The 16,628-nt window shown below is 51.6% G+C and overlaps 1 long non-coding RNA gene and 1 pseudogene across 2 annotated transcripts; both read right to left on the bottom strand.

Moving 5' to 3' along the window:
- Nucleotides 1-949: 949 nt before the first annotated feature.
- Nucleotides 950-2,923, bottom strand: LOC147350709 (liprin-alpha-1 pseudogene; annotated as a pseudogene). Its single transcript, XR_015149032.1, has one exon. The product of XR_015149032.1 is annotated as a liprin-alpha-1 pseudogene (transcript).
- A 6,281-nt stretch (nt 2,924-9,204) lies between these two features.
- LOC147350708 (uncharacterized) lies at nt 9,205-16,628 on the bottom strand. The gene is made up of 2 exons (XR_015149054.1): nt 14,433-16,628; nt 9,205-12,242 (listed from the first exon to the last, which is right to left on the bottom strand). It is a non-coding gene; the product is annotated as an uncharacterized LOC147350708 (long non-coding RNA).

Below are 16,628 nucleotides of genomic sequence, written 5' to 3'. Positions count from 1 at the left end.
GCCCAGCACAGGCCAGGCCCAACGTTACAGAGGCAGGCTCTGGCTGAGTTCATGATGACATGCTAAGTTGGTGGTCCAAATATCAAGACTAATTTGTCACTGTGCCATTGTGGAATGATTAAAGACTAGGCGGTTTAAAAACTTTTAGACCTCTGAGCGTAGCAAATGTACCTGATTTTCTTCTGGGTATAAAGAGAAAAATCAAAAAACAAACAAAAAACAGCGTGCTGGGGGAGGGATGCGGCAGGGAGGAGGCAGACACATACCAGAGTCATGATGCCCAGCTGGTCTCCCTCCTGTGCCGGGCTGTGCCGCCTCGTTCTGGGCTTGGGCAGGGGCGGGCAGGAGCCAGCATGCAAGGAGGTGGGAAGCAGGTTGAGGGAGCTCACTGATTTAAAACGACAGAGGCTGCCTAAGCTCCCCCTGCCCTCCCTGCTCTCAGTCTCCTCGGCCCGCTGCTCCGTGTTCTCCTTCTCTTCTTCGATCAACCTAAAATAGAATAAAATGCATCACCTGCCTTTGTCAGCAGAGGAACCTGTCTGGACAATAAATTTGGGCTGGCATTCTGTGTCATGATTAGCAAATTCCAGAAACAGTTGCTCAATGAACATCTCAGCCAAAAGGTTCTACGTTTCCTCTTTTGAATATTCTCAAACTTAGAATGACTTAGCGTTGAGTCTTACTGGCCCCTGATCATTCACGCTTGATTTCACTTATTTACTCTAACCTTCTGCAGGGACCCTGGTGGCAACTCTCTTCCTCTGAGGAGATACCTCAAGTTGACAACCCTTACTTCCCCTGCTCTCAGGGCAGAGATGCATGTCAGTGCCTCAAGTCTTTTCCACTGCGAATCAGGAACTCTGTATAATCAAAACAGCAATTCACGAACAAGCTGCAGTTTCTAAACACAAGTCTCCAGACCAGATGAAGTGCTGAGTTGATTTTTTTTTTTTTTTAAGGTTGTGTATATACAAACGCATCACTTGATGAAGTTCTCCACCAGCTTTGTGTGAGTTTCTGGGTTCATGTCAATGTGCTGCATTAACCTAGAATTCACAGTTTCTGCTCTTCTCCCCTAATGTGTGGTGGATGTTTTTATATAGCAGTTTAAATACACGATTATGCAAATAAAATGACTTTCAAATTAAAATACAAGATTCTTACAGACAGTAAACTCTCCAGCTTCACTTCTACTCATACATCTTGAAAGTTTTTCACTGTTGATTACAAGTTGATGGACAGAATTTACCATTTACATCAAGTCAACTTGTCAAATAAGGAAAAATCACTTTTACCTGACAACTTGCTGTAAAAATAAAAATATTAATATATAACCATTCCATACTTCCTGCAGGGATGCAGAAAGATCATCTTTCTGAGCTCGTCTGTGCTCAAACACGGCCCACAAAGCTGTCTGTCTTGGCGTCAAATGGGCAGGCGACACCACCTGCGTTTGCTGGTTGTCCCATTCACCCCCTGCCTTTCCCCGGGATCCCCGCACTCGGCCGACAGGAAAGGGCACCTCAGCCTGGGCTGACGTGGCGAGAACAGTCTGAGCAGCAGCTCTGCCTGGTCCTGTGCAGGGTCACCAGCCTGCGGCCACTCTGAACGTGGACTCGGGACACGGGCATAGCTGTGCGGGTGTGGCACCAGGCAGGCCTCGGGGCCCCCAGCCACCCGGCCGCACCCAGACCCAAGGCCCCCTGCTCACCACGAGGGAGGCCTTTGGATTCTATCCCATTTTGAAAATTGTTATAACTGCCAAGATGGTGTCTAAAGAAAACATCTTAAATATACTGATGAGATGTGAAAAACTCAAAAACATGTCCTTGGACCACTGTCTTACAACAAGCCAATCTTCACACTGCATTAAGTTAAAAAGGAAAATGCAGATCTGAGTGGGAATTTGCCAACCCCAAAACTCCAGCTTTCACCAGGTGGCTTTTCACCAGAACGTGGGGGGCTCCGAGGGACACAGGAGGGTGCAAGGGCCATAGGGGACACCGCCTCGGCACCTCACCCACCTTGGGGCTCAGAGCTGATGGGGCACACCCCACAACGCCCCCCCACAGAGTGCTGACACCACACCGTGGATAGAACGCCCTGGCTGACCGAGCTCTATAAGCAAGGGCAATCTAAAAACTGAAAATTCTTGAAGCAGACCTGAGGTCAGGTTTCTTGCTATGGAACACTCAGATGTCCCTAGAAGACAGCTCCTCAGAGAAACCGAGTTTCTGGGGAGCCGAGTTCGCAATCACCCACTGAATCTCTTCATTGATGGTGTCCAGCTTCTCCTGAAGCATCACAGTCAGAGTCTTGGCATTGGCCTGCCCGCTGGGCGACAGCTGAGTGGCCGAGCTGAAGAGGGTGACCCTGTCGCCCTCGTCGTCAGACACGCCCTCGTCACTCTCAAATGCCTGGGCCACGTCGGCCAGCATGCTGGCTTGCTCTGCATGCTCCCAGTTCTGCTCCTTCAGGGTCTGCATCTGGGCACGAGAGGACCACGTCTCGTCAGCAACATTCAGGGCAGCTCAAGTCTATCAGGAACTGAACCCAATTTTACATGGAAACCCTGACTGTGGATAAATGGGCCATGTTCATGAGACACTGCCATCTCTTAATCGAGCAGGACTGAAGAAACGGGCAGGGGGAGAATCCAGTTCCTAGATGGCCTGGTGACACCCAGGACGGTAGGCATTCTATGAGGTTATTCAAAAGGGTGGGCTGATGGAGTCAGAGACAGAAACTGAAAATTACAAAAATACATCCATGCCTCCATCAGCCAGGCTGGAGGAAAATAAGAAAAAAGAACCCTTCAGCTCGGCAGCCACTGGGTCCCTATCAGCGGTCACCTCTGGTACCAGTTCACCAGAGAGTGCCATCCTCGCAGGCTTCCAGCCCTCCATTTCCCAGGCTGGTCTGAACACCCACAGACAGGAGCGAGCAGGGTCAGCCAGGAGACAGGAGGGCCAGCCCCCCTGCGGCTCTCCTCTCTGGGCACAGGCCCTCGGGCTGTTCTGGGGGACGGCCCCTCGCACCACAAGTGTGGCTCTGTCATCAGAGACACACGGGAGAGGGCCCACGGGGCCCCGTCCCGCCCTCCGGCTCTCACACCTCACACCCTTCTCTCTGAAAACGTCCCCTCTGCCACACTGTCACCCAGGTCCTGCCTTCTTTCCCAAACATGACCTCAAAGGAACTGAGGGGCAGCCTCGAGGTGCTGGCTTGCTGGCTCCCTGTCCCCTGTGGCCAGTGCCCTCGCCTCCTGTCTTCATCACAACCCCACCCCAGGCCTGGGCTACCCCCTTCGCTGGCTCCAGGACCACCTGCCATCATTCCTGCTCCGCTCTAGCAAACCAGCTGCCTATGGGTTCACCCCCATCAGCCCGGTCAGCAAATCCTCTCCCTTCTCTCGCCTTCCAATAGCACAAGGGGAACCAGCAGATTCCTCCTCCAGGGCTCCCTGCAGCACCCACTGTGGGTCTCTGAAAGCTCCCTGGGAGCAGCCTCTATGGTCCCCTCCCGCCCGGTTCCTAGCTCTCTGCCAGCAGGCGGTGGGTGTGCCCCAACCTGCAGGGCAGCTCCCCGGGGGTTTGAAGAACCCATGTTACCAAGCCCCCTCCCCTCTTTGCCCTCCCCCACACCCGCCCCAGCATGTCTCTCCCTGGGATCCAGGCCCTGCCCTCCCTGCAGTTATTCCTGTCGCTTGCACCCCTTCTCAACCTTGGAATGCAGGGTTCCCCACAGCTCTACCCTTGCACCCCATCTCTCTCCACGGGCACCCACCTGATGACTTTACCGTGCTCGTGGCTTTCAATGCCATCTGTATGCCCACGACCCCAAGTCCACCCTGAGCTGAGTGAGTCCTCTCCCGGATGCAGGCCGGAACACTCAGCTGCTCTCCTCACAAGTCCCTGGGACACCCCATGGGCTTGTCCACCTCAACAGGGCCGAGGCCCAGCTCTTAGCTCCCCGTCCCGGCAGCCCTCCTCACCTCAGGAAACAGGCTCTGGCCTCAAGCTGCTGAGGCCTGAGCCCGGGCTCCTCCCTGATGCGGCCCGCTCTCTCCCTTGTCCCCACTGGTTGACACGACCCTTTTTCTATCTCCAAGTGGCTACTTCTCTTCCTGCCTCGGGGTCTCTGGTTCAAGGTCACCCTCCTGGTGTCACCTTGCTGGCCACCCTGTTCACACACAATCGTCCCCTCCTCCTTGGACAACTCGGGCACTCTGGTCTCCTTTCCCTGCTCATTACAGTTCGACAGGCTGTGCGGGTTTAAAAAGGGGTCCACAAATTCTTCCCTCCTCCTCCCTTCAAGCGGCAGAAGGGGCAACTCCTGCTCAGCCCCTAAGCGAGGCAGGACTGTGCAGCTCACTCTTGCAAACAGAAGTGAAGGTGTGCGGCCTCGGGATCAGGGTGCAAAAGGCCCCGGGCTAAACCCCACGCTCTCACTCTTAGAGGGTGTTCGGAGGAGAGTCAGGCCATACGGAAAAGCCACACGGCAGGGACCTGGGCCTGTCCCCAGCAGCCAAGTGAATCTGAAAGCCTGCCATCCAGCCCTGGGGGGCCTTCCTGTGTCTGTGCCCTCAGGAGGCCCTGAACCAGGCCTGCCTGCTACAATGCACAGGCACTGTGGACTGTGAGCTGCTCCCTAGGAAGTCATTAAGCTTTGCAATGATTCGTTACGTAGCAGTGGATAAAGGACACACACGGTTTTTAATTCACTGCTGGAGTCCTACTTCTGACCATGTCTGGCCCAAACTAACTGCTCACTGAATATGGAAGCTCAAAACACAGACATGTATGAACAAATACATGGCATGAATGAGGTGAAAAGATAAAGGCACTTAAACTCCCAATGAGAATTCTTCTCACTATAAGCTGATGGATATGTGTATCCATTTACTCGTAGGATGATTTCAAAACTGTGGTAATTAGTACCATGCTGGAGCTCACAGTAGGCCACAAGTTATCCAAATTGGTTATTTTAAGAAAAAAAAAAAGCATGCCTTAAAAGTAAACTCTTAGCCAGAAAAAGGAAAATGGGAAGACATAAAGCGACCTATCAGCGCTTTGTTCCAAACCCACCTCAGGACCACAGTGTGAGGGGGCAGGTGCCTCACAAGGTGCCCACCAGGGACGGGAAGAGGGCCGCGGGGTCCTTGCCTCTGACAGCTCATCGTGCAACGCTGCCAGCTGGCCTTTCTGGGGGCATTGTAGCACTGCCCGATCTCCTGAGTAGTCTGCTGACCAGTCTGCCACAGGGAACCTGAGGTCCAGAGCACTGCCCAAGTGGGGTCAGCTGAAACACACGGCAAAGAGCAGCGCTGTTAGAAGAAAAGAGAGCTCACTCTGTCAGTCGAGCCAGAGCCTGTCCATTTGGAAGATTGGCAATTTCACAGCAAAAGGGCCCCCGGGAGGGCACTGCCCTCTGGCTCCAACAGCAACAGGCCACCCGCTGCTCCACAGACACTCAGGGCTCATCCCCAGCAGCTGGAAAACTCCCATATGTGGGGAAGGCAGTGCTGACGCGAGGGTGTGGAGCTGACTAGGACAGGATCGGCTGTCTGAGGCTGGGGCATCCAGGGTCCCTCTGGAGCCCACTCTCAGGTCCCAGGGCGGGGCCTGCACCTGCTCTGCTTTCCCCTTGGCACCCCACCTCCCCTTCGGCCCACGCCTGCTCTGACCTCCCTCTCCCACGGGAAGTCTGTGGATCACAATCACCAGTCTGCCTGGAACACTGTCTGCACTGCTCTCATTGTTTTTAAAGGTGTCTCAAACAACCCGCAGCAGAAAGGGCTCGGACCCACACCTCGGAGCTGAGCACCACTGGTGTCTCCCATTAGAACAAAGGTGAGCGTGTCACTGGACTCTGGGCTGAACAAGGCCCAGCACAGATGCTCAGGCCCTGAGCACTAAGGCCTGGGCCTGCAGGTGCCAGGAGCTCACTCAGCAGGGGCCTGCTGAGAGGCAGGGTGGCCCCGCCTTGACTGTGAGCCACCTGCACGGCAGGACCGCCCGGGCTGTGCTCAGTCTTGTCCCTGGGAAGAGGGTGGTGCCTTCACGTGCAGGAGTCCCTAAACCTGGGAGACAGGACCTTCCTCCGAGGACAGGACACCCCATACGTCTGCAGAGTGGCCAGGGCCGACCACCAGCTCAGCCTGCTCGGGGTCACCCGCTGCTCTGCTTGACGGTTTTGCAAGGAATACTGTGTTGCATAGGAGATGGAAGTCTGGAATCTCCCGGAGCCACACCTGTCTTCCCTCCTGTCTCCTCTCCCTCCTGACAGAACTGCTCCCTTCTCTGCCCCACTTGCACCCAAGGGCCTGGGGCCAGAACACACTTGGGAACTGGGTAGGGGGTACGACACAGTCCCACTGTGGACTGCGGACCCTTGAGGGTCCTCTGAGGGCCACAGAGGCCTCCGGGTTGGGTCGCCACCCAACCATCACCTCCCAGTCCCCTCGCGGGATGCAGCCTCCATCTCTTTCCCCCTCATCACCCGAAGCTCTATCCCCCCCGGAGAAGGTCTCAGAGACAAGGTGACCAATTCCTCTGGGAGGCCCACTAAATATGCTGTGCCTGCCCTGCCTGTGAGCCAGGTTTTCAGTCCCCACTCCCTTTCTCCTGAGCCAGCATAGTGCTCCCCACCCAGCCCACAGTGCCCGCAAGCCCCACTCCGAAGCCCCACCTGTGCTGCTACGTCACTGCCGTGACCCCTCGAGAGCTGCCTCCTGGAGACACCCCTCCCTCGCACCAGCCGCTGTGGCCCACTGTCTTCAGAGCACAGCGGGCCCTCCTGCCCCGCGGCTGCTTCCTCTTCTTGTCTCTCACACTCACTGACACACAGGGGACTGGTGACCAGGCCCCAGGTTTCTCCATCTGAGCCCCCCAACCATGCCAGGCCTCGGATCCTGGCACCAGGGCCCTCCTCATTACCCAAAAACCCCCAAGAGCAGGAGGCCATGTCCACCTCCTCTTTCTCCACTGTCTACACAGTCTGCCTCACACTCACCTTGTCCATCCCGGGAGCAGGGGTTCCCCACTTCTGACAGCACCAGCCTCTCACCTTGGGGGAGCTCTACCAGCAAGTCCAGCCATGTCCCCTATCCATATTGCAGGGCACGTGCTCTCCTTGAACTCCACCCACTGTGGTTTCGGACTCCACCTGCCAGTTTCTGGCTCTGCCTTTGTCTCAAATGATATCCCCTTACTCTAGAAGAAGGCTGGGTTGGGGCCCTGGACTGTGAGGATCCCCTAAGTACACAAACACAGAAATATGCGTATGGGCTCCAAACTGTCTCCTAAGTCAGGCTTCAAGCAGTAGTCGATTTCCTACAGATGAATGAATGTCACCAGTTAAGCACTTAATGACCTTTGCTAAAGTTTGTCTCTCACTTGTGACCATTTTTCCGTGAAGAAGCCAAAGAAACATTTAAATACTTAATAAGAATTACCACCCCTCGAACAATGAGGAAGAAAAAATCAGGATGCTCAGTAATCTGCTCGCCTCATTCACAAGCCAGGTGATTCCTCCCACCACAGTCAACGGCAAGTCATGTCTCAGTCTCCATTCATGTAAAAAAGACTACAGGTCATTAACCTTCTGCGACTCTTCCGAAACATCAGTGTCACAGTCTGTCAGGCCCCTCAAATGAATACACCCAAATATCAACTGGTTGCCCCCACACTTCCAAATCTCTGCCTGTGGTTTTGAGTGTTGTCAATACTGTGACTACCACTCCATGGTACCAAGTTTGACCCTAAGGAACGATGCTTGTCTCTTCCCTCTCGCTGGTCACGAAGCTACAGGCTCCTTGAGGTGCGACCATGAGCAACACCCAGTCATACTGTCCACACACCAGACAGGCCCTTGTCACACTCGACAGCGCTGAGGGGAGCTGCCCGGGGGAGCAGCCTACCCATAGTGGAAGGGAGCCCCTCGCACTCTCATCTGGTCCAGTTCAGCTCTCAGGGTTTCCAGGTTTAGAATCAGCTGGTCCTACGAAACAGCAAATGACACAGCCTGCACCGCTTGCTTTCCTGATGTAAAATGACTTGCACCAAAATGTGCAGAACAGGTTATGTGAGTAGGTATCCACTCCGAACATTTTAATTCTGAGAAAATGTTCTCTAGGAGTCCCTAGAAAATATAAACACTCAGAACAATATTCACCCATAAACCACAATGAGGAGGAAGTTCCATCTCAGGCGCAGAAAAGGTTTCTCTGGAGGAAACATGGCAAGCCATTAACAACGATGAAGTCTGTAGAGAGAAGCTCGACTTCAGGCGGGGGTTCGGGTCAGGGGGACACAACTCACTCTATTGCCCTCACTCCTCTCGTTGCTTTAAACGGTCTCCATGGAGCTCACCTGCATTCCTGGGCATTCCTCACATTCATTCCTCTACAGCCCACTTCACTTCCTTATGGGGTAAAACAAGTCAAACGGGCCAAGTTTCCGAGTCACTCGACTCAACCTGGAAGCTCTGTGCTGTCGGCCATGGCAGTCACTCGCCTCGTGCAGCCCCTGAGCACGTGAGACAGGCTGGTGCAACACTAGATGTGGAAATCACACAGAAGATTTCAAGACTCACAGTGAAAGAAGGATGTCAAGGAGCCCATTGGGTTTTAGGAAATTTTTGATTGTGTAGGTGGCTCGTATTATCTTTCTGACGCACAGCACAGTCCACGTGAAGGGCTCACGCTTTGTCTCAGCTTTCAGGTGATCCCAGAAAGGACTACTCAGAATTCTGAACCACACATAACAGCCACACACTCTAAATTCAACTATAATGCAAACACATTCAGTGTTCAAAACCAGAAATGCTATACGTGTTACAGCAGTGGATTAGCATAAGGAAAATGTAACTTGACTTCTGCTAAGCATCTGCTCAAACTCATGTCCATTGAGTTGGTGATGCCATCCAACCATCTCATCCTCTGTCATCCACTCTCTTCCTGCCTTCAATCTTTCCCAGCATCAGGGTCTTTTCCAATATGAAAATTCATATTAAAAAACTGGAAATAATTACCTCAAGCATTTTTTAAATGTAATAACAAAGTTGGCAAGGCTGTGTTTTATAAAATGAGCATCAATTCAATTTCAAGGTTTAAAAAGCTGTTTTAGAATCTACTGTATAAAGAAATGGAGAGAAGAATGATCTAGTTGAGATTGGCTTTGTGTTAAAAATTGCTGAGATTAATTGATGGGTCATGGGTATTTATTATACTACTCCATCCACTTTTGTGCATGTTTGAAATTTTCTATTGTAATACATTTAAAAACAGTTTATTTTCTGTTAGAACAGAGTCTTCTCCAGCAACACAATTCGAAAGCATCAGTTCTTCAGGGCTCAGCCTTCTTTATGGTCCAATTCTCACACCCATCCGTGACTACTGGTAAAACCATAGCTTTGACTATATGGATCTTTGTCAGCAAGTGATGTCTCTACTTTTCAATATGCTGTCTATGTTTGTCATAGCTTTCCAAGGAGCAAGCAGTTTTTAATCTCATGGCTGCAGTCACCGTCTGCAGTGATTTTTGAGCCCAAGGAAATAAAACCTGTCACAGCTTCCACAATAAGGCATCGGCATTCAAAGATTTTTAAAGCAAAACAAAAGTTGACTTTGAATTGGCTTAGTCATAAACAGCATCCTGATCTCAACAGCCTCTGAACAGCAGTTCTGAAAGTAAGGAAGAGCACCCCTGATCGGGAGCCACTGAGCTCTCTGCCTAAGCCGGGAAGGCGCCTCACCACAGGTCTCACAATGGGAGTCAGAACCACTGCCCCCTGGGAGCCCGTCTTTGAGGCTCTGCAGTCCAGGCCCAAGAACACAGGCATAGTGGGGACAGTACTAACATGTGAGGCTGGACCTGGGATCCCCACTCCATTTCCTGAATGGTCTGTATCGCCGTGTGGCCAACCTTTCCAGGAAACCTCTCTCAGGACTCGGTGATGTGAGCCTCCACCATCACCCTTTCCTGACGCACCTTCTGTCGCAGCGCAACTACGGTTCTCGTCCTGCCTAGGAGCAGCCATCCTACACATACACCGTGTCTGGACCAGCAGTTTGGCATGTGGGACTCCAGCGCCACGTCCGAGGCAAGCAGGCTCCACACCTGGGCACCATGCCTTCAGTTTCATGGGCCCTGGGCTGGCACCCTCAGGTTTGTCTGAGGGGCAGTTGGGAGGTCCACCTGTATCCCAAGCAGCTCCCAGACTGGCTGGTCAGAGCAACAAGCAGCCTCTTTGAACGTGGGGACGCCCTGGCTCCTGCCCACTGCCTATGGGCGACCACCTCTGGCCCTGCTCCCAAGGAGGTGGGTGCCCGGATCAGCAGATGGGGCCACACATGCACACACTCGGCGGCAGAGAAGGGAGCGGCGGAGAAAGGCAGCTCTGGCCCCTGCCCAAGCCGTGTCTCCTGCCCAGACGCCGCCTCCCCGTCAGCACAGGCACCCGCTGCAGCTCCTTGTTCTCCTCCAGTTGGGCCTCCATCTGGCACAGCCTATTCTCCATGCTGCCATGACTCTCTCCCGCCTGTCCGCCAAGAACAGCATCAGCTCCGCTCTCAACGACCCTGTCCCGACGGCACGCGGGCTGTGACCGCAGGGGCGGCAAGCAGACCATGCTCTGTGTGGACCACCGGCCCCAGGTTCGTGGGGGGCATGCCCGCATGCCTGCTCACGCAGCCTGTGCAGTTTTGTGTGTGACGCGTGGCTCACGGAGGGTGCTGGTGACCGGCTCGTGAGAGAAGACGTGCTCCCCTCTGCCCTGGGCGCCGCAACCGCCGCCACTGCGCCCCCTCCTCGGACTGCATGTGGCAAGCCAGTGCAGGCAGCAGGACGCGCGAGGCACACATTCTACCTTCCTAAGCTGGGAAGGAAGTTTGAACCGTTTAGCCTCCTTAGTGGCAGAGCTTCTGGAAGACAAAAGGTCGGACTACGAGGCCAACCGGGGAAGGACAGCAGAGATGCCAGCGGGGAGGAGAAACCAAGCCTGGAGAAGATCACAGGCAGAAGGGCGCCCCCTGGCGGTTGTTAGTGACCCTGCTCTGGGAGGGTCTGCGAGCACCCGACACCGCCCACCGCCCACCAACGGATGGACGGCCCCTCAGCTGCTCACTGAGCTCCGGGCAACGCTCCCAACAGCCACGCCAGCACAACCCCGCCTGACTCTTCATCACCAGCCAGTGCCCACCGGCAGTGCGGGGCAACACTTTCCCACCAGAAGGACAAGGTGGCTGACTGGCTGGCTGACTGGCAGTGGGGACGATTCCCGTAGCAGCACCACATCCCTGGAATGTTTTTCATAAATCATGACCCCCACAGACACGACCGCCAGAAACATCATGATTCCACATTTCTTCGGGCCTGAAGATCTGAGGGTGAGCAAACATCACTCGACTTGTCTGACTGTATCACTGTCACACATCCCTTCAAGGAGCGGAACCTCAGAAAACTCGAGAAGATGGCCAGGCAAGCTGCCTCAGCAGAGCCCACACAGCATGCTCCCATCTCTCTGAGAGAACGGGCTCCACAGATGTCGCCAGACTCGTCTGAGGGAATCAGAAGGAAATTTCAGCATTCAACAGGCAGGTGGAGGCGGGGATGAACTGGGAGACTGGGGTTGACATATATACAGTACTGATACTACACATAAAGTCAATGAGTAAGGACCTAGTGTACAGCACAGGGAAGTCTACTCAGTGCTCTGTGGTGAAGTAAATGGGCAGGAAATCTAAAAGAGAGGCAGATAGATAGACAGATAGATAGATAGATGATTGATTCACTTTGCTGTACAGCAGAAATTGACATAGCAGTGTAAAGCCACTATACACCAATTAATGAATGAATGGATGAATGAGTTTTTACAAAAGGAGCACAATGGGCCCCCTAGAACTTGTGGAAAGGAGGAGTCCACACCCAGGGTGCAGCACAGCGCCAGGGCTGCCCTCATGTCGGTCCACTGCCAACGGACTGCCTGGACCAGGCCTCTTCTACCCCAGAGACCTCAACGCAGAGGTGAGGAGGCAGCCAGTTGTGGTCTCTCCAGTGCTCTGCTCTTACTCACGCAGCCATCCCAAGGCTGAGATCACCGGGAGAAGAAGGGACCCACAGTCCACCTCAGGCAGACAGGACCGCCATCACTCACTTCGCGGATGTCCCACTGCAGTTTCGTGTTCATGTCCTTGGACTTGAGGAGGTTCTTCCTGGCCGTGTCCAGGTCTTCCTCCAGATCTGTAACGTGGAAAGAGAGGGCTGCCAGGCACTCCTTCAACTGGCTCTCCTCCTGTGACTGCTTTTCTATGACTTCCTGAGTGCGATCTCCTTAGTCAGGTCTTACTCGTGGCTTAGAGAGCCGTAGGAGGGTCTCTAAGGGGGAAAGGAAGCCTTAGCCTTGTTTTGACAGGGAAGGAACACAGCACTTCCAGGCAATCGGTGAGGTCAAAACAAGGCACTAAGTGTACAAATCCAGGATGGATGGGTGGCTGGTACCTTCTCGTCCAGGGCCTTGTGGTGCTCAAACAGCAATTTCAGTGCCCTGAGCACCTCCACCTCACTGGTCATGTTAGCTGGGGACTGTGCCTGCCACTTGCCCACTGTAATCCAGAGGGATGGAACGTACCGGGAAACCAGTAACCCCAGGTGTTCCAACAGCAGCTGCAGGGCAGGGCCAAAGGGGCACTTTCAACCTCATGCTTGACTTCAGGGCCGATAACTCCTTTCAGCCTCACGCTACAGCTGGAAACATGCTAAGGCACGTTGGAATCCTGCCAGTTCAGTCTAAAGTTAAGAGTGGACTTCCCCAGGGGCCCAGTAGTTAAGACTCCACCCTTCTGCAGGGGTCATGGGTTTTAATCCCTGATTGGGGAACTAAGATCCCACACAAAGTGTAGCGTGGACAAAAATGTAAGTTGAGAACTCCCCTCTCAAAGGTACTAAAATTACATTAGCTCTCATCATAAATTTGGAGTAAGGTATGAGAACCCCGAACTGATCCACCCTGGTCTGCTCAGTGGGAAGATGTGAAAAATGACTTGAAAATCAGACAGAGTTTAAAGACAGCAACACGGAGGCTAGCGGTGACCCACGTGGGGCAAATGTCAACACATGAGAATCCCCCTACTGACCCTGGTGTTGCTTCTTTCTGCTTTCAGTTCAGCAATTTCCTCTTCTCTTTTAAGAAGCTGCTCCCTGCATATTTTGAGTTCTACACTAGGAGTTGGAAACTCCTAGAAAACAGTTAAAGGGGAAACTAAATGCAAATATAAATTAAAAAGAGAGAGAGACTGTGAAGACTGACCCTGTCAAGTCTCTCCAGGCTTCACACAAAGGATCTCCTTGCCCTTCCAGAGAAGAGGGGGTCCACTGACCCCAAGACCACATAGACCACCACAACTCAGACTGGCCTTTGGCCTCCACCTCGACCTGGCAGGCACGTGGCAGGGGAGAACCCAGAATCCAAGCCTGCCTTCTCAAGTCCCAGGGACGTCTGAGAAGCTTTCCAAAACATAAACCTAACAACAAAGTGGATAAAGAGATTCTTAAATGACACACAGACCAATGACCTAGAGCCACTGGGGAGAGTGAAGAATAAAGGGAAGGTCTACAAGGCCACCAAGATTTGGAGTGTTCCTCTGGGACAAAGGTGGATGGCACCCCAAGGCCATCTGTTAGCCTGACTCCACTGAAGCCACCCAGTCATTCAATCAAGTGGTTAAAATGTTAAATTTATGTTATATGTATTTTACCACAATTTACATGCATGCAGGGCCGTCCACGTGGTGAACTTGCTCAAGCTGAACCACACGGAGTCTTTTGTTCTTCTATTTTTCTTTGCAGAAATAGAAAGATCCTGGACTACATATCCCCTACTACATACTGAGTGTCCAGCACCCAGAACAGTGCCCAGCACTTGTAAGAGGCATGTAGTAGACATGTGAAGCTATGAGGGTGTATGTCATACACGTAAGCAGTAGGTACCCGTCATTAAAATACTGGACACATTGGTCCGTGGTTTGTAAGATGGGAGACATTAACGGGCTTAGCCTTTCTGCTTCAAGGACTGACTCTCTAGCTCGATCCTCATGCCCCAGAGACTCTTCCAGCCAGTGTATTCTTTCCTTGGAAGAAGGGAGACGTTAAGGGGCTTAGCCTTTCTGCTTCAAGGACTGACTTGATAGCTCAGTCCACATGCCCCCGTGACTCCTCCAGCCAGTGTTTCCCTTCTTGTGGGGCTCCCGCCCATCCTCTATGCAGCACCTGCACAACCTCTTACAAGGTAAACTGCTGGGGTCGATCCTGCCCACTAAGGCCAAAATGCCCTGGCCAGCAGGGCCCACAACTATGCTAACAAAATGAAACACAACCCCAACGCTTCACTGGGTGAAGGCCAATCCGACGGGCGTAGTCCCTGGCTGCTCTCACCTTGTTGAAGTCTTTTAATGGACTGGAACCTGGTGGTCTACGGTCGATGATGAGAAGGTAAAGGAGAGAAAAAGGCTGATATTCCTTGATTTATGCAGAAAGCCAATAAAGCCCCCGACATGGGACTTGCTCTGTTCACGGAGGCCTCAGGTGCCCTCTCGATGGAGTGAAGACGGACAGCACCTTCTCGAGAGGGTCTTAGAAGCCCGGGTAGGAAAGTGAACTCAGAGAGCCTCTGCGCTCCAAGAGATCATCCTGAAAGAGAGAGAGAGAGAGAGAGAGAGAGAGAGAAATACATGGGGACCAGAGCTCTGATGGAACAAAGGTGTTTTAATCAACATGGTGTGGAAATATATACTGTCTTACAAGGTAGTTATTCTCAGCAAAGATAAAGATTAAAATTCCAGACTTACAAAACATAGGTGATCCATATTAAAGGGAAAGAGAGTTGTATACGATCACTTTTACCATATGGTTCACAGGAAGGAAGAGGGTACTTATCACTGTATAGAAAAACTAATGAAGGAAATGCCTGGATTCTTCAGCCCGTGGGAGAGGCTTGCCTCTCCTCTTCAGGAATTAATAAGGAGCAGAGAATTCCTGACAGATCCAAAACAGCACACAGGAAGCCTCTTGTTAAATGCTTCCTGACAATTCCCTCTATTTTATTATATTTGTAAAAAAAAGGTCTTGACCAAATGAATTTGGTTAGTATTAACCAACCTTATAGAAAGGTGACGGTAAACAACAAATAAAATTATCAAGACAATCACCAAAGCTACAGTTCCAGACCCGATACTGTGGGTAATACTTTGAAACCATCCTCGTGGGTCTAGCCCAGGTAATTTGTTCAGCTAAAGTTTCCAAATTAGGGGAAGAGGGCAGATTTTTAGAAAAAAGTTTTAAAGATTTTCTTTTATAGTAGTTGTACATTCAGAGAGGCATTATCACGTATATTTATTAAATGAAATTTGATTTGTTCCCAGTTGTAGGCACTGTGATTGACGTGAACAGGAATAACACAAAAAGCTTAAAGAAATAGAGGTGTTAATACAAGTATATAGTTTGCAATTAATACAAGTTACAGAATGTAAAAGTCTTATTAAATTGTAAATTTTCTATGGCTATAACAAAAGGAAGTGGGACACAGGCCTGTATAAAATATGACTGACTGTAGCGAAAGAAATAGTTATTGTGACGACTGGTCCCTATGAAATGTCCGGTCCAAGTTCCAAGTTGTTCTGTGCTCTGATGCTTGCAGCAAGTTTCCAAATGGCCCATTGTTCAGGCCCACTCTGTTTATGGAGGACGATCTTAGGAGGAGGTGGGGCTAATCCATGGTCAAGTCACTCAAGAAGTCGTTTGTCATAGTAATGTTCCATCATAGTGTCAGTGACCTTCCATATCACACACAGTGTTGTTAATATCATCTGAGCAGTCAGATAACCACATACCATGGGGTCCCCAAGCAACAATTGTATGATTAGCCACAAACATTGATTTTCTTGATTGGTTTGACATTTGTCCCAAGGAATGGGAGTATAAGTAAAGTTTTTATAAGTAAACCCTTTGCATAAAGTTCTTTGTTCTTTCCCTAACTCTTTCCCGAAAGTTTCAGTAGTATAAACATGGTTTACAGACAACGAAAGGGCAGTAAATAATCCAAGCAGTGTCTGAAAGTCTTCTTTTGGAGGTAGGATGAAAGCCTAAATTTGTCAGCCCAAATTTGTCGGCTGACGTTTATGCACAATTTTGCTGGGCCCGTGCACAAGGGAAGGACTTCATAGCCTAAAGAAATATTAATTAGTTTTCTTTCCTGCCCAGGGTATGAAGGCCCTTTCATGTACTAGGGAGAAAGCATATGTATAGTCATTAGTTGAAATGATTGGTCCTCTCTCCGTCCATTCGACCACCTGCAATAGAGGGGGGTTGGGTGTTAGTCTGAGCTTGAGCAGGGGGAGGTACAGGCCAAAAGACTGAGCATTGCCGGGAGAATGTACTCAGGACTCGGAGGCAACCCCTGTTGAGAGACCAAATTTTCAGCTTGATTAGTAGGGCTTTTATTTGTCTCCAAGTGAGGAGATCATCGGGGTGATGCCGTCGAAGGCGGTGCTTTCTGGAGATCTTTGGAGCAGACATGGCCCGTATTGGAATTTCTTCTTCCTGGGGTTCTTATTTCATCTCCATTTTGAATGC

This window comes from Bos grunniens, chromosome 20, assembly GCF_055505025.1.
Source record: "Bos grunniens cultivar Pamir isolate PY7600 chromosome 20, Bosgru_T2T1.0, whole genome shotgun sequence".
NCBI classification, from domain to species: domain Eukaryota; kingdom Metazoa; phylum Chordata; class Mammalia; order Artiodactyla; family Bovidae; genus Bos; species Bos grunniens.
Note: the sequence above shows the minus strand (reverse complement) of the source record. Positions and strands in the feature narration are given on the sequence as shown.